At 38.2% G+C, this 20,532-nt stretch overlaps 1 protein-coding gene across 5 annotated transcripts in view; it reads right to left on the bottom strand.

Moving 5' to 3' along the window:
• Window positions 1-20,532, bottom strand: part of FAM193A (family with sequence similarity 193 member A) — a 245,035-nt gene that overhangs the window by 160,318 nt on the left and 64,185 nt on the right. Inside the window, exon 1 of one of the 5 annotated variants that reach the window (XM_056803652.1) lies at window positions 3,440-3,997. The exons of 3 other annotated variants lie outside the window; for them this stretch is intronic. The gene's annotated coding sequence lies outside the window, so the exon portion shown is untranslated. Of the gene's footprint in view, window positions 1-3,439; window positions 3,998-20,532 lie in introns of those variants that run through there. One more of the 5 variants, XM_056803654.1, reaches the window with a different exon arrangement.

Here is a 20,532-nt window from a genome sequence, read left to right as displayed (position 1 = left end):
GCTGGAGGACTTGTTCATCAATATGTTTTACATAAATATGTATATATGTATGGGAATACACATATACACACACAATTATGAATAAACTATGAAGCAGACATGACCTGAAAAAAAATGGAAAAGTAAACTAGAATGACAGGGAGATAATAAAATTAATTTAATGACACTAAGATTCTTCCTAAAACCTATCTTTTGGTTATAAAACTATGAAACATGGAAATCAGAGCTTCCAAAGAAGAGAAGTTAAGGATTAAGAAGAGAATAACGAAGAGACACAAGATAAACCTAAGGAATCAGTAACACTATAAACAAATCATGGAGAACTGTTTTAAAACACTTCATAAAAGAAATTCTGACTAGGAAAAAAGGGGAGATAGTCATATGGCAAAAATAAGAAATAACCCTTAATACTCTATGAATAGTCACATGACATTAGGTAGAAAGTCCCTCAGTACTTTGAAGGGTATTTATGAGAGAACATGGAGGAGAATCTTACAAGATAGAAATGGAGGGACTGAGATCTACATAAGTGTAGTAATTAACTACATCACTGACAATATAAAACCATTAGAGTACTAAATGAGTGGAGCATTTATATCACAAAAAATGAAGCAAGTCAAGTGAATAAGGATTAATTGTCTACCATGGGCCAGGCACCATGCATTATAAGTGCTGGGTTAGAAAGAAAGTAAAAAATGATTCCTGCATTCAAGTTGCTCATATCCTAATAGGGGATAAAACACATAAACAACTATGTACAAACAAAATTTATATAGGATAAACTAGATGTCATCTCTGAGGAAAACCACTAGCATTAATGTGATCTAGAAAAGGTTTCCTATGTAAGGAAAAATTCTGACACTTGAAGTCAGAGAATTCAGAAGAGATAGGTGAGGAAGAACTTTCAGAACAAGCAGGGACAATAGCCAGTAAAAAGGCATAGAGAGATCATAGATAAGAGTATGGGAGTGGGTAAGTGGGAAGTAAGGTATGATTACAAAAGTAATAAAGGATTTTAAAAGTCAAAGAGGATTCTATATTTAATTCTAGAAGTGACAAGGAGGCACTGAAGTTTAAAAATGGGGGGGGGGATAAAAAGGTCATATTTGAGCTTTCAAAATACCATTTCCATAGTAGAATGGAATAGGAGGGGAAGAAACTTACAACAGGGAGACCAACTGGTCAGCTATTGAAATAGTATAGGTGTGAGGTGATAAGGGCCTGCACCAATATGGTGGCACTGTCAGATGTGAGAAAAGGATACACACATCCATGCAGACATACATATAAACAGAAATGTTCAAAAGATAGAAAAATCCTAACAATCTGAGAATAGATGGATTGGAAGTGGGGGGAGGGCAAATAGAGTCGAGGATACCAAAGTTGTGATCCAAAATAACCATGAGTAATAGATATTGTTAGAAGAGGATTTGGGGGGAAAAATTAATCCAGTTTTGGACATGTTGAGTTTTAAATGTCTACAAGATATCCAGTTTAAGATGTTAAGCAGAGTTAGAAATATGTGACTGGAGATTAAGAGAGAAGTTAAAGTTAGACAAAGAGACCTGAGAATCATCCCCATAACAATGATACTTGAATCCAGGGGAGCTGATGAGATCACAAAATGAAAAACTTATAAAGGGAGGAAACAAAGAGAGCAGAAGACACAAACTTATAAGACATCTGGATAATAGGCAAGAGCCAGGTGAAGATTGGGTAAAGGTATTCTAAGAACGAGCAGTCAGGTACTCAGCAATTTCAGATACCTAGGAAAGATAATCAAGAAGAAGGTGAGTGACAGGGAACAAAGGCTATAGAGAAATCTTTTAAAAGATAAAGATTGGGAAAGGGCCAATAAATTTTGAAAAGTTAGGCTATCACTGGTTACTTTAGAGAGAGTGGTTTTAGTGAATGAAATGACTGGAAGATAGACAGTAGAGAGTTAAGGAAAGAATAAAAAAGAAAAAAAGAAAAAGTGGAGGCACTGATTATAGAAAAGAGTTCAAAAGGAGTTTAGTCACAAAAGAAGGAAGATGTAAGATAATAACTAGCAGGAATTAAAGGATTAAGTCAGGGCTTTCTGAGAAGGGGAGACATGGGTAGGTTTATAGATAGCAAGAAAATAGACAACCCAGGAGACTGAATGCCACAGCCAAAAAAAGAGACTAGAAATATTCCAAGACATCTTTAAAAGAAAACTGCCAGAATCTCTCAGAATTAGAGGACAAAGGGGAAACAGAACAAATCCACTGGTCACTTGAAAGAAAGCTAAAATGAAAAAATGAAAAAAAAAATCCAGACCTCCTAGATTGGGAGGGAAGGGGTAGGGGCTATCTACCAGGAGCCAAAAATAAAGAATTCAAATATTGAAGGAAAAAAGTCATGTACAATCCTGAATTCTTTCTTAACAACCACCATTAAGAAGAAGCAGAAAGTTCTGAATATAGCCTGATGCTAACAACCAAGAATTATTAACCCAGCAAAACAGAGTATAAACATAGAATAGGGGAAATGGACATTCAATGAAATAGAAGACTTCTAAACATTACTGATAAAAAGAATGGAACTACTAGAAACTTTGAAATTCAAACACAGGAGTTAAGAGAAACATAAAAAAAGACATATGATCAATCACAAGGGATGAAAAAAGGACAAACTGTTTATATTCTAATAAGTGGAAATAATACACACGTATGCTCGCCAAACCCTCTAATCAGGGGTCATAGAGGGTGTTAGATGTGTTTCTGTCATGTCTTGATTATCTTAAAAGAATAGAGAGAAAAACAGGAAAAGATATGAAAAGAGAAATTATCTCACATGATCAGGGTGGTCAAGCAGACATCTATGTAAAAAAACTCTACCCCTTACTGATCATGCACAGTTTCACACTACTCATAAACTGCAAAATGAGTGCAGTTAAGGCGTGAATCAAGATGTCTGATCATATGTAAGTACTGTTGCAACCCCTCAAATGGAGTTTATACTTCCATCCTCTAATCAGAGATAGAGATGGTACTGAAAAAGATGTGAATAACAAGGATGGTGAATCTTGCAAAATGATGAGATTTCCTAATGATGAGTTTACTGGGGTCTTAAGATGGATAAAGAAAGTACAGGTATAACTACTCACCACTTATGCACTTATGAAATCTGAATTTTAAAATGTCAAAAAGTATTTCTACAAGGAACTGAAAAAACTAAAATATTTTTACTAATAACAAAAAATCTCTCTCTCTCTCTCTCTCTCTCTCTCTCTCTCTCTCTCTCTCTCTCTCTCTCTCTCTCTCTCTCTCTCTCTCTCTCTCTCTCTCTCTCTCTCTCTCTCTCTCCTCCCCCCTCCTCCTCTCCTTCCCTTCCTATCTTCCATCTCTTCCCCTCCCAATCCTCCCTCTCTCTCTTCTCTCTCTCTCCTTCCCTTCCTCCCCACCTCTCAACTTACTGAGGAAGGAAGGAGAATGTCCAGGAGATCAAAAAATACAGCCACAAAAATCTTGACTCATAAATATAGACTGAATAAATGTCTATTTTGTGAAGGAGGTAAAGGGTGCAATGGGATGCAAGGATTATTCCAACTCCTCCACTATGACCATTCACCAAGAGAAATGGCTGAAAATACAACCATTTCTGGAAACAGTGGTCAGGGCTGCTTTGTCATCTAGAGGAGTCAAGTCTCAGTCAATGCAAGAAAATAGAAAGACTAAGGTATTTTGGAGAGCACCATTAAAATAGCACATAAATGTTGGGTGTTGCTAAGGGTAGGATTTGATTGAGGGAGATGGGAACCAGGGCTGGAGACAGAGAGACACACAAAGAGAAAGAGGCAGAGAGGAAAGAGGGAAAGAGAGAGGAGAGCAGAGAACAGAAGAGAGGAAGAGGAGACAAAGAGGAGAGGAGGAGAGGAGAGAGAGAAGAGAGAAGAAGAGAGGAAGAGGAGGAGGAGGAGGAGGGAGAGAAGGAGAGGGGGAGAGGGAGAGAGGGAGAGAGGGAGAGAAGGGGAGAGAGAGAGAGAGAGAGAGAGAGAGAGAGAGAGAGAGAGAGAGAGAGAGAGAGAGAGAGAGAGAGGGTGGGAGAGAGAGAGGGAGAGGGAGAAAGAGAGGAAGAGAGAGAGAGAGAGAGAGAGAGAGAGAGAGAGAGAGAGAGAGAGAGAGAGAGAGAGAGAAGGAGAGAGAAGAGAGAGAGAGAGAGGGAGAGAGGGAGAGTATGTGTCTGTGTATAGGATGGGGCTACTAAAATGACAGTTTAGAATCATTGGTAAGAGGAAGGTATGATGGGGTGGCATATGGTATCATTGAGAAACGAGTTCAGGAAAGTTATCTTCATCTAGGGAGCCAGGTAGCCAATATGGAGTAATGCACATACATGAAGCACCCACCCAAGAAATAACCAAGATAAATACGGTATTAGAAGAGGGAGGGGGGAGAATAAGGGAATAGAAAGTGGGGAGAAAGGTGAAAAATTTCTGGTTCTGAGGACACACATCACAAACAACAAATGTTGCCCATTACTACCATATGGTAAAAATATGACAGGAGCAATAGGGCCAGAGAAAGAAGGGGAAAGTCCAGAAGGAGGGGGAGAGGGGCAGGTTGGCAGGTGGGTGAACAGCTCATCCTAACAATATGCTTGGGAAATTATATTTCTAAACTAAACTCTATTCCAAAACGTTGATACCTATGTCTCCTCTGTGAATATCAATGTTAAGAATATTTTTAAATGAATTTCCCTATCACAAAACACAACTAAAATAGAAACTAATAAAATATTATTCCATAGCCATATGTTACTCCCTAAACAAAATTCACTTTGTTTTGTTTTTACTCACACAAGCATATGAACTACATTATGTCTGGAAATATAATGGGGAAATCTTCTGAGTATTCTTAGCATTTCAATATAAACAAGTTTATAAATTTCTATGGAATTAGCAATGAAATATGATAAAATATGTACCACTATTTTCATCTTTTTCTATACACAAAAAAGGTATTAATGTGCTTCTCTTAAAAAAGAAAAACAGATTGCTGTTTTTTAAGGCAAAAAAAAATTATCTTTAAGACAAATCAAGTACATTAAAATCTGATGGCAGCAATGTTCACTTTCTTCTCCATGATTCATTGTGGCCTCTAATTAATAAGAACTTCTATACTATTTCCATATATTTGGTGGGAAATAGAAATAGCTTCAAATAAGGTGATTAGATTTTTTTATTAAGATAATCCATTTTCAACCCAACCTAAATATGTAGATTTTGCAAAATATTCAATGTCTAGTTAATAACTATGTTCCTGACATTTGATCTAGCAAAAATAAATACCATTTCAACAAAGTACTGATTTATAGGCACTATAAGTTACAAATACATCACTTACAAACACCTTGTGACAAGAACTGTCAATCAAATGCTATTTCTTCTCTCCTTGCAGAAAATAGAAGGCAAGGTTTTCTGGGCAGCTAGTACCACCTGGTGTCTGGTATGAGTAACTGTCTTGCCCACATTCTACTTTTTCCCAATCACCTTACACACTCAAGTGTCTATGGACACGCTGGTTACACATTTTTCCTTTTTCTAATATTATTCAAAATTCAATTAATCCCCTAAAATAATATTTATCACATATATCTTCTTTAACCCTTTCCCCTTCTCTCTGCCATTATTTATTATTATTATTTTTTTAACCCTTACCTTTTGTTTTACAATCAATATTGTGTATTGGTTCCAAGGCAGAAGAGTGGTATGGGAAAGGCAATGGGAGTTAAGTGCTTGCACAGGGTTTGAACCTAGGACCTCTAGTCTCTTGATCTGACTCTCAATCCACTGAGCCACCTAGCTGGCCCCTCTCTGCCACTCTTTTTGCAGTTAATTCAAGAAACATATTAAGGGTTCCATTTATGGAGTAAAATATAGTCTTATTCATAGATAAGTGTGGGGTTAGCATTAATAAAAAAAGCTTAGCAAAGAAAACCCATTTAAATTTTGTCATCAGAAAATCCTCAAATCTCTAAGAGATTCAACAAGTTTCCCTCTATATCTCAATTTTGCTCTATTCTACTGATTTTCTTTAAACATGTAGAATGCTATATATGTTCACCAAGAGATATATCTATCCTATGAAATGCAAAATTATGGTCATGTCTCTTCCATCCTCAAAAACTCTCATTTGATCTATGACTCCCCACTTGCTATTATTTCATATCTCTTCTGTCACTTGTGACTACCAATGCAGGTGGCATTTTCTCTGTAATGTATACTCTTAGAGAATTTCCAGGGGCACAGAGGTTTTTTTGATTAAAAAAAATTAAAAGAATTTATCTATAAGTGCCTTATTACTCCCCTCCCTACATACACACACACATCACTGTAGATATCATCCAGGGACAGACAATATTCATAAAATTGACTTTCATGTTTCCATCTTTCAGTTCACTCTCTGGAAGTAACATTCACAATTTATTCTTCAAGGTTAAATTTATAGCTGTGTTCTCTAGGTTCTACTCTTTTTGCGCTTCATGATCCCATGTAGTTCCTTCCAAATTTTATTAAAATGAGCTTTACTCAACATCTCCAATGGCATGAAACAAGGCTGTGTCCTTGCCCCGGTACTATTCAACCTATCCTTCACCCAAGTATTACGACATGCTGTGATGGATCTAGACCTGGGCGTCTACATCAAATACCGACTGGATGGCTCACTATTCGACCTTCGCCGCCTGACTGCAAAAACAAAGACAACCGAGAGACTCATCCTGGAAGCTCTCTTCGCAGATGACTGTGCTCTCATGGCCCACCAAGAAAATCATCTCCAAACCACTGCAGACAGGTTCTCCACTGCAACAAAACTGTTTGGCTTGACTATCAGCCTCAGCAAAACCGAGGTGCTATTCCGACCTGCACCAGGGAGGCCAACTAACCAGCCGTGCATTACAATCGACGGCATGCAGCTTTCTAACGTCAACACTTTCAAGTACCTGGGCAGCACCATCGCCAACGATGGGTCCATAGACCACAAGATTAATGCCAGGATCCAAAAGGCCAGCCAGACACTCGGGCGGCTGTGTTCCAAAGTCCTCCAACACAGCGGTGTAAGCACTGCGTCGAAGCTCAAAGTGTATAACACAGTGGTCCTCAGCTTGCTCCTGTACGGCTGCGAGACATGGACACTGTACCGGAAGCACATGAAGGAGTTGGAGCAGTTCCACCAAGGCTCTCTCTGGTCAATCATGAGGATCAGATGGCAGGACCGAATCACCAACCAGGAAGTCCTCGACAGAGCCAACTCCACCAGCATCGAAGTCATGGTCCTCAAAACCCAGCTACGATGATCTGGACACGTCATCCGCATGGACCCACAGCGAATACCAAGACAGGTATTCTGTGGTGAACTGTCAGCTGGACTCAGGAAACAAGGCCGACCAAAGAAAAGATTCAAGGAGCAGCTAAAGTCCAACTTGAAGTGGGCTGGCATTACACCAAAGCAACTAGAACTCGCTGCCTCTGACAGAAGCAGCTGGTGAACCCACATTAACCATGCCGCCGCCACCTTTGAAGATGAGCGAGGTCGACATCTTGACACCAGGCCACAACCGCACCTCCCGTAACAACTGGTGTTCCATGCCCCATGTGCCACAAACTTTGCGCCTTAGTCTTTGGACTCCAAAGCCACATGAAGGTACACCGTAAATGAAACTGCACAAAGACAATAGTCATTCTCGGTCACCAAGAGACTACCACTACTATGGCACAGTAGTATTCCATCACAATCATATACCAAAATTTATTTAGCTATTCCCCAAACAATGGACACCCCTCAATTTTCAATTCTTTGTCCCCACAAAGAGAGCTACTATTAATATTTTTGAACATATAGGTTCTTTCCCTTTCCCCTGACCTCTTTGGGAAACAGACTCAGGCAATGGTATTGCTGAGTCAAAGGGCATACACAGTTTTATAACTGCTCGGGTATAATTCCAAATAGCTCTCCAAAAGGATCAGTTGATAGCATCACCAACAGTGAATGGTCCTATTTTCCCACATGGTCTCCAAAATTTGTCATTCTGCCCTTTTGTTATTTTAGCCAAACTGTTGGGTGAAAGAGATCTCAGAATTGCTTTGATTTGCATTTTCTAATTAGTACTGATTTGGAGCATTTTTTCCAAGGGCACAGAGTTTTTTTAAGTGGACTGGCCATGGTCACATATGTATGTATTAGAGATAGTTTGAAATCAGATTTTCTTGATTTCAAAGTCAGACTATATTTATAGCTATTTTTTTTTAAAAAGCCACAAAATCAGCATAGTTTGGATGAGATGCAAGTACAATACAACTGTTTTAGTCAGTCAATCTACTACTATGTGTTACACACTGTATTAAGCACTGGATAGGCAAAGAAAGCTATGTCAGTAATATTAACTTTTAAAAATTCTACATTAAGATTTTAATTTGATTTGGCATTGTAATCAATAAGTTTGTAATTAATATTGTTCTTCAGTTTTAATAGCATATTCTATATATGTAAGGAAAAAGCAACATTAAGTACAACTCATTTTATCCATCTGCAATTTAAGATAAGATTTTAATTTCTCTATTAATTTTATCATCAAAATATTTTAAAAGATGGAAAATTCTTCTTCCTCTAGTATTATCTACAAATAGAATCATTCAAATCTTAATTATCATGATTCTTTAAGCAACTAATAAACCATATCACACTTAGTTAATCTGTAAGCATCCTATTCAAATGTAAACAAGCTTTCTGATGTCTAAGTCTTTTGAAATCTCATTTTATCTGATTTTAACTAGAAATTCTGTTATCCTCCCAATCAATTCTATACATACTTTCAAGATGCTGTCTTAAATGATCAAATTAATCAGAGTAACCAATTCCTTCACAACTGATCATCATTACAAGTTAGCTATTCCTGTAAACAATGATCTGGTTCTTTCTCATTTCACTTTTCACCCAATCACACAAGTCTGGCCATGTTTTTTCTGAAATTATCCCCCATCCCCTTCATTAATTCTTATAGCATAATAATACCACAACATATTCAGTCATTCTCCAATGATCTTCTCAGCTTTCAATTTTTTGCCACCATAAAAAGCACAACAATAAATATAAAGAACATAGGTTCTTTTCCTTTTAACTCTTTGGAATATAAATCAAGTAGCCGCATTGATGGGGGAAAGGGCAGGCAGAGTTTTGGGCATAGTTCCACATAGTTCTCCAACATTGATGGACCAGTTCCTTACTCCACTAGCAGTTTATTAGTGTACCTATTTTCCTCTCTTTCCCTTGGCATTTGCCATTTCTAAGAGGTGTGAAGTGGTATCCAAGAATTATCGTGTCTTTCTCTAATCTATAATGATGCAAGAGCATTTTTTAAATGATTATAAATAGCTCAAATTACTGCTTCTGAAAAATTCCTGTTTATATTCTCTAACCACTTATCAACTGGGGAATGGCTCTCATTTTTACAAATCAAAGTTCTACACTTAGTATATATTTGTGTTATATATATATATATATATATATATATATAGTATATATAAGTTCTATATACTATAGACAATACTATAGATATAGATAAGTTCTATATACTATATATACTATAAATATAGTATATATAAGTTCTACACTTAGTATATATTTGAAAAAAATGAAGACTTAGAGAAACTTGATGCAAGTTTTTTTTTTAACATTGGTTTATTTTCTATGGTAATTTTTAGCATAATGTAAGTTTCCCAGATAAACTAACTATATTCCCTGATTAGTACATTTTTTGAGGCTTTGTTTATACCTGTTTTCACAATGTTATCTTATGAATGTGTCCTCGTCTTCCCTGCAACTACAATAGCTTTTTATTTTATGGGCAAATTAATGATCTATTCTTGCTTTTACTTTATTTGAAATCATAATTGCTACTCCTGCCTTTTTCACTTCAGCTGAAGCATAACAAATTCAGCTTCAGTCTATTATTTTAACTCTGTGTTTTTCTGTTTCAAGTATAAATAACATTGTCAGATTCCGGTTTCTAATCCATTCTGCTATCTGCTTCCATTAAAAAAAATAATATTGGTAATAATGAGTATCTTTGTTTCACTTCTGACAATATCTGCTTCCATTTTATATTGGTGAGCTCCTCCCATTCATATTAGTACTTATAATTACTAATTTAATTTCCCTCCATCAGTTTCTTCTGTTTCTTGCCCTCCAACTTTTCATCTTGTCCTCCTCAAACTTCTGTTTTGATTCAGACTATCATCTCCCTTTTATTACCTCCAACCACTCAATATCTTTTATATATACTTCCCTCCTTAAACCAATTCCAAATACTGAGGCTCAAATACTTCCCAACACTCTGACCTATATTATAAAAGCTCTTCCTCATACTCTACCTCTCATTATCTTTTTCCCAGTCTTCTTTTTTAATTCCCTTCATATTCATGAGAGATCATTCCAACATAATTGACTCACACCCCTGCCAACATCTATGTAAACTCCTTTTAATGGACGTGAAAAAAGTTCTTAGGGATTACATGTATGATCTCATATAAGAATGGCAAAACAGTTTAACTTTATTGAGTCCCTTATTATTCTTTCATGTTTTCATTTTTACAATTCTCTTTAGTCTGGTGTTTGAAGGTCAAAAAAAATTTTTCAATTCAGTTCTGGTCTCTCATCAGGAATGCTTGAAAGTTCTCTATTTCATTAGTAGTAGTCTCTCAGTGTCTGAGAATGACAATTGTCTTTGTGCGTTTTCATCTATGGTGTACCCTCATATGGCTTTGAAGTCGAAAGACTAAGGCGCAAAGTTTGTGGCACATGGGGCATGGAACACCAGTTGTTACGGGAGGTGCGGTTGTGGCCTGGTGTTGGCATTCACATGCAACGGCAAGATGTCGACCTCACTCATCTTCAAAGGTGGCGGCGGCATGGTTAATGTGGGTTCACCAGCTGCTTCTGTCAGAGGCAGCGAGTTCTAGTTGCTTTGGTGTAATGCCAGCCCACAACTTCAAGTTTGACTTTAGCTGCTCCTTGAATCTTTTTATTGGTCGGCCTTGTTTCCTGAGTCCAGCTGACAGTCACCATAGAATACCTGTCTTGGTATTCGCTGTGGGTCCATGAGGATGACGTGTCCAGATCATCGTAGCTGGGTTTTGAGGACCATGACTTCGATGCTGGTGGAGTTGGCTCTGTCGAGGACTTCCTGGTTGGTGATTCGGTCCTGCCATCTGATCCTCATGATTGACCAGAGAGAGCCTTGGTGGAACTGCTCCAACTCCTTCATGTGCTTCCGGTACAGTGTCCATGTCTCGCAGCCGTACAGGAGCAAGCTGAGGACCACTGTGTTATACACTTTGAGCTTCGACGCAGTGCTTACACCGCTGTGTTGGAGGACTTTGGAGCACAGCCACCCGAGTGCCTGGCTGGCCTTTTGGATCCTGGCATTAATCTTGTGGTCTATGGACCCATCGTTGGCGATGGTGCTGCCCAGGTACTTGAAAGTGTTGACGTTAGAAAGCTGCATGCCGTCGATTGTAATGCACGGCTGGTTAGTTGGCCTCCCTGGTGCAGGTCGGAATAGCACCTCGGTTTTGCTGAGGCTGATAGTCAAGCCAAACAGTTTTGTTGCAGTGGAGAACCTGTCTGCAGTGGTTTGGAGATGATTTTCTTGGTGGGCCATGAGAGCACAGTCATCTGCGAAGAGAGCTTCCAGGATGAGTCTCTCGGTTGTCTTTGTTTTTGCAGTCAGGCGGCGAAGGTCGAATAGTGAGCCATCCAGTCGGTATTTGATGTAGACGCCCAGGTCTAGATCCATCACAGCATGTCGTAATACTTGGGTGAAGGATAGGTTGAATAGTACCAGAGCAAGGACACAGCCTTGTTTCACACCATTGGAGATGTTGAAGCGATCGGAAGTCTCTCCACCAGATAGGACTTTCCCTGTCATGTCGACATGAAAGAGCTGGATTAGTTTGACGCATTTTGCTGAGGATCACCCACAATGAGTCCCTGTTCACTGTGTCTAAAGCTTTTGTCAGGTCTATGAAGACAATGTAGAGACTCAGGTTCTGTTCAAGGCATTTTTCCTGCATTTGCCTCACCGTGAAGACCATGCCGATAGTGCTGCGATCTGGTCAGAAGTCACATTGTGATTCAGGCAGGTTCTGCTCTGAAACAGATGACAGGAGTCTGTTGAGTATAACACGGGCGAGGATCTTTCCGGCAGTGGAGAGTAGTGAGATGCCTCTGTAGTTGTCACAGGCTGCTCATGCACCTTTGTTCTTGTATAGGGCTACGATGGATGCATCTCTGAGTTCTGGGGACATGTCTTCCTCTTCCCATATGCTGGTCAGCACTATGTGGAATGCCTGGAGTGCCTTTCCCTTTAAGGCCTTGTACACCTCTGTCGGGATCCCGCCTTTACCAGGTGCCTTTCCTGCACTCATTTGTTTAATGGCTTTTTGGACTTCCTCTATTGAAGGAGGGACATCAAGTTGTTCAATGGTGCGGTTTTGGGGGATCTGGTCAAGGGCGCTTTGGTCAACTGAAGAGGGTTGGTTGAGAAGCTGACTGAAGTGTTCTTTCCACCTGTTGCTGATGCCTTTTTTATCTTTTATGAGAGTGTCACCGTCAGAGGATAGCAAGGGAGTGGTGGTGGGTTTTAATGGCCCATAGACAGTCTTGAGGGCACTGAAAAATTGTTTGTAGTTTTTCGTATCAGCAAAGCGCTGGATTTCTTCTGCCTTTTTTCCCCACCATCAGTCATGCATCTTCCTGATCTCACGCTGTGCCGTGGCTTGGAGAGACTTGAATCTGTTCTTTTTAGGAGCAGAGTTTGGGTTATTTTGCCACTCCATAAAGGCTTTGTTCTTTTTGCTCAATAGATCTTCAATAGCAGTGTTGTTCTTGTCGAACCAGTCCTGGTGGTTGCATTGTTTGGGGCCTAGGACTGCTTTTGATGTTTCCTTCACTGTGTCTCTGAACTGGTTCCATTTCTCGGTTGAGCTTCCAGTGAGTGGTCCCTTGACAGACAGCTTGTCGTCCAGGCAGGACTGGAATGTTTGCAAATAAGATGGATCTCTAAGACTGCTCACGTTGTAAAATGCGCGAACTGTCTAGGCGCGTTTTGGATGGCGAGGCTCAATGCGCATTTGAACAGTCGCTCTAACCAATCGGTGGTCTGTTCAGCATTCAGCTCCTCTCATGACTCTGATGATCTGGATGTCTCGCCGGCGTACAATGATGTAGTCAATGAGATGCCACTGTTTTGATTGTGGGTGCATCCATGTTGTTTTATATTTGTTCGCCATTCTGAACACAGTGTTCGTGATGGTGAGTTCTAACTCTGAGCATTTGCTGAGTAGCAGTAGGCCGTTGTTGTTCATTTTGCCCACGCAGTGTTTGCTGAGCACATCTTTCCATCTTTCATGGTCCTGGCCAACGTGGGCATTGAAGTCTCCCAGTAGTATCAGCTTGTCATTTGTGGGCACTGAGTGCAGAACGGCACTCAGGTTAGAGTAGAACTGCTCGATGGTCTCCTCTGTGCTGGTCAGTGTAGGGACATATGCGCTGATGATTGTGGCATACTGGTCTTTGCTGAGAGGCAAACAGATCTTCATGAGCCTCTCGCTGATGCCCACAGGCAAGTATGGCAGCTGTTTGAGCAAACTGGTCTTGATAGCCAGGCCAACACCATGGATTCTGTCTTCATTTGTGGCTCTACCTTTCCAGAAGAAGGTGTATCCAGTGGTGGGTTCGCTGAGTGATCCCTCTTCTGGTAAGTGTGTTTCACTTAATGCTGCGATGTCGATGTTATATCACGCCAGTTCTTTACCGATTAGAGCTGTTCTTCTCTCAGGTCTTGGGGTATTCTCTCTATCAAGTAATGTTCTCATGTTCCATGCTCCTAGTAGGAGTTTCTTTGTATTTTGTTTCCTTTGATTTAAACCGCTTAAAGGGATGACCCGCCAGCCGCAGTGTGCTGACCGGGTGTTTGTAGGGCATGCATTTTTTGGGACACCTTTTCTAGTCCCCTCCCTTGATTTTTCCAATCATGGATTAAATTCCCATTTGCAGGGTAGTGTCTTCATGGTTGTAATCCTAGCTCCACTACCTTCCAAAGTATCATATTCTAAACTCTTCTTCTTTAATATGATTCCATATATGTATTATTTCTTTCTAGCTGCTTAAAGTATTTTCACTTTGACCTGGAATCTCTGGAATTTTCCTGGAATAATCTTGGGAATTTTCACCTTTGAATCTCTTTCAGGAGGTGATCAACAGATCTTTCAATTTAGATTTAATCTAAGATATTAGGGCAGTTTTCTTGAATAATTTCTTAAAATATGAGGTCTAGATTATATTTATGATCCCAGTCTTCAGGTAGCCCAATAATTCTCAAATCATCTCTCCTGGATCTATTTTTCAGGTCAAATATTTTTCCAATGAGATCTTTCACATTTTCTTCTATTTTTCTTTCCATTCTTTTGATTTTCTTTCGTTTTTTGAAGTCTTGTGGAGTTATTAGCTTCCACTTCCCTTCATCTAACTTTTTAGGCATGATTTGCTTAGGTAAGCTTTTGTATCTCTCTTTTCACGTGGCCAATTCTGTTTTTTAATATTTTTCGTGTCTCTTTTTATCAAGCTTTGTCTTTTCTCTCATAATTATTTTGCATCCCTACAATTTCTTTCCCTAATTTTTCCTCCACAACTCCGATCTCTTCCACTTACTAAAGACACACCTCCAGAAGAGACAGACTGTCCCCTGGGCAGTGCTAGGCAAATTTAAAGACTGCAATTGGTCCCCATTAAGTGGAGAATGGTACAGGAATTAATGTAAAAAAAGGTCTTTGAGAAACGATCTAAACTTCCTGTCAGGAGGTCTTTGCAAGGTCTTTGAACTCTTGAAAGATCTTGGACTGGGACTGCAATGTGGTGCTATGACTTGGGTGAGTGAACAGCTGAATCCTTTCCTGGCTTCTGGAAAGATGTTTCCAGAGAGGCCTCCCCTTTCTTCTAGGAAGCCTCGTGGGTGGAACCCTTGTTTTATTAACCACCTGGTCCTCCAGCTGAGGGCTAACGAGCCCTCCCTGGGTTGAGGCAGGGATCCTAGCAAATATTTAGTGTATTAGGGTTGGATATTTTACTCTATATCCTCTTATACATTTCTCTACTTTCACTCTTTCCCTCTCTTTTTGTAAATAAAGCTGTCATTTTGACTTGAGCTATATTAATTTCTTTTAATTGGTGACCATATTCTCTTATATTTATTATAACCATAAATTTAATCCCTACAGTTGCTTGTTCATTTTTCTAACCTATTTCTTGACTTTGAACGTTATGCTTATGAACTTATTTTATTTAAAATAAAGTTGGACTCTGCTAGCCTGGCAGTGGGAATGTGTCAAGCTTCAGACTTTTTAGTACTCCTCTTTTTAGAACTGGTTGTGGAAGTTTGCAAGTTTTTGATGCTATTAAAGTGGTAGAATCCTGGGAAATGTTTGGTCACTGTTCTCCTGGTCTGCACTCTGGCCTTTATGCAGGAAGGGACTCCTAATTTTCTGAAAGTGCTACCCTGTACTATGGATATGAAACCAGGGCCCATGCTCACTTATGGCCTATCACCAGTGTGCCGTGCCTCTCCACCCTGAAACTATGACATAGAACTATGTATAGTCAATAGTGTTTCCAATCAGAGTCAGCTATATCCAGTGCCAGAAAAGGGTTCACTATTTTCTTTTTTGGACCAGTTTTCGAACCTCCTCCTCACCTCTGAGCTAAGAATTCTCTAAGTTACTACTACAGCTGCTGTAGTACTGTGTGTGTGGACTCTGGATAGCGCCACAGACTTTTCCCCTTCACCTCTGAAGTTTTCGTAGACCTGAAAAACATTCTCATCTTTTGTTGGATATACTGCATAAGAATTTAATTTAAGGCATTATTTTATAATTATTCAGAAAGAAATGTTGACAAAGTACAGCTGGGTAGTGTATAATTAGAATTTTGCTTCCCAGGACTTTCTTACCCAGCATCCCATTTGCATCCTTGCACTGAGTGCAAATATTGTGTGCATATGTATGTAGGATATACTTCTGGTTGACTCTGCCTCTCCCCTCTCCTTCCCTCCCTCCCTCCCTCCCTCTCTTCCTCTTACCCTCTCCTCTTCTGTTCTCTCCTCTCCCACTCTCTCTTTTCCCCTGATTGTGGTTGAGGAAGCTGGCTTTGAGCCAGGCAGGAGAATTTATTCACATGGTCTTATTTTTGTTAGATAACTGGGTTTCTATACTTCTATTTCTATTTTTTACCTTTTACTGCAAGTGAGTTTTCATGAACTTTATAAAATTAATACATGGAGTTATTGATATTAATTTAAATCTTACAGTGGCTACCCCTAATCAGCCATCTTGGCTGGAAATAAAGCATTTGTATAAAGTAAATACAGAGATCTATATTCTCTCATCAATAATAGTACTTGTGAATATTAATGACAGAGTGGATCAAATATTCTGAATTTAGATGTTTGTTTCTAATTTTTAATACTTAAACTGTCTATTACCTCACCTTATAGCAGTTTCAGCTGCTGTGTATATTTTTTCTTCAAAACAATTTATTAATCACAAAAGAATGATGTTTTATTCTTCAAAAGTTAGAGATAAAACATTAGGACAAATTTAAAATTGTTGGAAATTTGAAATTCCAGGTACTTCGATTGTTTAAAATTTGCATTTTACGGGGGAAACAAGACTTTAACAAAATTAACCATGTTGTTAAATAGAATAGATTTTCGTTTCCTCACAAACGTTGCTTTAAGTTCAAACAAAATGCAACAATAAGCAATGAGAAGACAATTCAGCTATGTCAATTCTACCAAGATGGTCAAGTAATAGTGACAAGTCATGCTAATATCAATAAAGAACAAATAACTGAAAAATGAATTTACATATACTGTACTATATAATCAAAGCTATGAGAACTTTTAGTTGAAGTGAATTCAAGTTAGTCTAGCTTTTGACTTTGGTTTAACTTGTCAATGAAAATATATTAGGAGTTGTACCTTAACATAGCCAATAATTTTGGTCATTGCTTCTTTCCTCAAGAATATAGCACCTCTTAAACATCAACAACATGGAAATAGGTTCTGATCAAGGACACATGTAAAACATAGTGGAATTGCGCATCAGCTATGGGAAGGAGTGGGTGAGGGAGGGAAAGAATATGATTCTTGTAACCAAGGGATAATGTCTTCCTCAAGGAGGCACACTTCCCAGGTTTGAAAAACTCTGGAAGAATGCAATTCTTTATACTATTTAGTTATATCACAAGTCCTAATTTGGTGACTCATGAAGTGAAAATGATCCTTGGTTAGTATCAACTTCTATATCCAATCTGTTGCAAAGAACTGTCCATTTTACTTTTGTAAGATCTCTCACATATGCCACCTTATATTCTCTGACACTGCCACCACTCTAACAAAGGACCCAATCACCTCACACTTCGACTACTGAATTAGATTGCAGCAAAAGAATTATGAAAAAAAATTAAAAGTAGCTCGTCTGTAATGGATCACAAATTGTATTATAATATGGCAATCATTAGAACAATTGGGTACTAGCAAAGAAATAGTGATGAATCAATGAAACAAATTATTTTAACACAATAATAAATGACCATAGTTATCTACTGTTTGACAAACTCAAAGGGCTTCTTTGGAAAGAACTCATGAAATAACAACTTCTGGGAAAACTAGAAACTAGTATGGCAGAAATTAAGCAGACCAATACCTCATGTCATATACCAAGGTAAAGTCAAAATGGATACATGATTTAGAAATAAAGGGTGTTATACTAAATCAATTAGAACTCCATGGATAAAGTTTACCTAGTGTCAGATAAGGGGAGAAAGTATGTTCAAACAAGATGTAAAGAACATTACAGGATGTAAAACAGATAAGATATAACTCTGAACTGTAGTTCAGAAATTAAATTAAATTAAATTAAATTGAAAAGTCTTTGCACATACAAAACCAATGCAACAAAGATAAGAAGGAAAATATCTGGGATGAAAATTTCATAGCAAGTATCGCTGACAAAGGCTTCACTTCTCAAATATATAGAAAACCAAGCCAAATTTTTAACATAAAGCATTCTTGTATTTGCTATATACTGACAAATTGGTCAAAGGATATGAATTGTTGAATGGTCAAAAAGAACTTCAAAAACCAATTAAGAGAGGCAAAGAAAAAATGGGAAAGAGAAATGAAAGCAATTCAAGAAGAAATTATAAAGGAGGCTGAAAAGCTTACAGAAGAAAATCAGGCCTTGAAAATAAGAATTGAGCAACTAGAAGCTAATGATTTCATGAAACATCAAGAAACAAGAAAATAAAATCAAAAGAATGAAAAAAACAGAAGACAGGAAATATCTCATTTAAAAAAAAAAACTGACCTGGAAAACAGATCCAGGAGAGACAATTTAAGAATTATTAGACTACCTGAAAGCCATAAAAAAAAAAAAAAAAAAAACTTGGACATCATAATACAGGGAATTATCAAAGAAAACTGCCCACTTATTCTTGAATAAGAAAATAAAATCAAAATCATTGCCTCCAGAAAGAAATCCTCAAATGACAACTTCCAGGAATATAATAGATATATTCAAAAGCACCCAAGTCAAGGAGAAAACACTGCACTGCAGAAAGAAATAATTCAAATACCATGGAGCTACAATCAGCATTACATATGACTTAGTGGCTTCCACATTAAAGCACTAGAAGGCATGGAATATGATATTTAGGAAGGTGAAAGATCTAGGTTTACAACCCAGTCACCTAGCCAGCAAAACTGTGTATATTCTTTCAGGGGAATATATTGTCATTCAATGAGATAGACAATTTCCAGGTGTTCCTGAGGAAAAATCCAGACCTAAAAAAACAAAACAAACAAACAAACTGAAATCTAAACACAAGACCAAGAGAAGCCTAAAAAGGTAAATAAAAAAGAGAAAACTTAAAGGACGCAATAAGGTCAAAACTGTAATTATTTCTATGTGGAAGGTGGATATCTGTATTTCTTTTTTTTTTTAACCCTTACCTTCCGTCTTGGAGTCAATACTGTGTATTGGCTCCAAGGCAGAAGAGTGGTAAGGGCTAGGCACTGGGGGTCAAGTGACTTGCCCAGGGTCACACAGCTGAGAAGTGTCCAAGGCCAGATTTGAACCTAGGACCTCCCATCTCTAGGTCTGGCTCTCAATCCACTGAGCTACCCAGCTGCCCCCTCAATACCTGTATTTCTTAAACATCATTCTTAGTAGTAGAGCAGATGGAAGGAGTATACTTAGAGGGTGGGAAATAAGCTGATTATGATGTGATATTAAAAAAAAAATCAAGGGGTGAAAAAGAGGACTGCATTGAGAGAAAAGGTAAGGGAGAGATGGAATGGGGTCAATTATATAACGTAAAGAGGTGTGAAAAATTGGGGAATGCCTGGACAGGTTGTTGTAAATGATTGTAATGGAATGTTATTTAATCATAAGAAATGATGAACAAAATGACCACAAAAAACCTGGAAAGATTTATAGGAAGTGATGCAAAGTGAAATTAGCAGAACCAGGAGAATGTACACAGTAACAATAATAATGAACAATGATCAACTGTGAATGGCTTAACTATTATTATCAATGTAAGATCCAGGACAACTCCAAGACTCAGGATAGAAAAGGCTATCCACTGCCATAAAAGGAACTAACAGAGTCTGAATGAAGTTTGAAGGATATCATTCTTTGCTTAATTTCCTCCATGAATTTTTCTCTATGGTAAGCAGTATGTTTTTCATTTCGCAACATAACAAATATGGAAATAGGTATTGTATGATAACACACATATGGGAGGGGAAGGGGAAAGCTGAGGAGGACGGACTATCTAAAAACATTTACCTCTAGGTATTGTATGTGATGAACCATCTATCCAACATGTAAGATATGCAAACTGCAACAGGAACTGAATCATATTATATTGATATTCTTACTATAAAAGAAAGAATGAAGACAGAAGGAAGTTTAAATGGAACATGTTTCACATATCCTTGGAGAAGGTAAATAAAGGAATTGGCAGAGTAGGTTTGATGGTTCATTTTAAGTACATTTTAAGAAATCACTTCTTAGGATATCCCCACATATAACAAATTATATATAAACAGCTATAGCAGATAAGAGAAAGAGGAGGTCTACAAATAATCTAGGAGGTCTTTCTAAATTCAATCAGGATATGTTCATAGAATTAGAGCTAGAAGGGTCATTAAAAGTCTAGTGCAACTTCCTCATTTTTACGTATTAGGAAAGAGAGGTCAAGAAAAGTTAAGCAATTTGTTCAGATTCATACAGATAGTAGATGGAAGAACTGGGATTTTAACTTAAGACCTTGGACTAAAAATTCAGCATTCTCTTTTCACTGCATCAGGTTACATTTAGTAGTTTTCCATATCTCCTTTTGAAAAGTTCTCTAGGTTCCTAGGGAAGCACTCACTATTCCTCTAAGT

This window comes from Monodelphis domestica, chromosome 6 (assembly GCF_027887165.1).
Source record: "Monodelphis domestica isolate mMonDom1 chromosome 6, mMonDom1.pri, whole genome shotgun sequence".
NCBI lineage: Eukaryota > Metazoa > Chordata > Mammalia > Didelphimorphia > Didelphidae > Monodelphis > Monodelphis domestica.
Note: the sequence above shows the minus strand (reverse complement) of the source record. Positions and strands in the feature narration are given on the sequence as shown.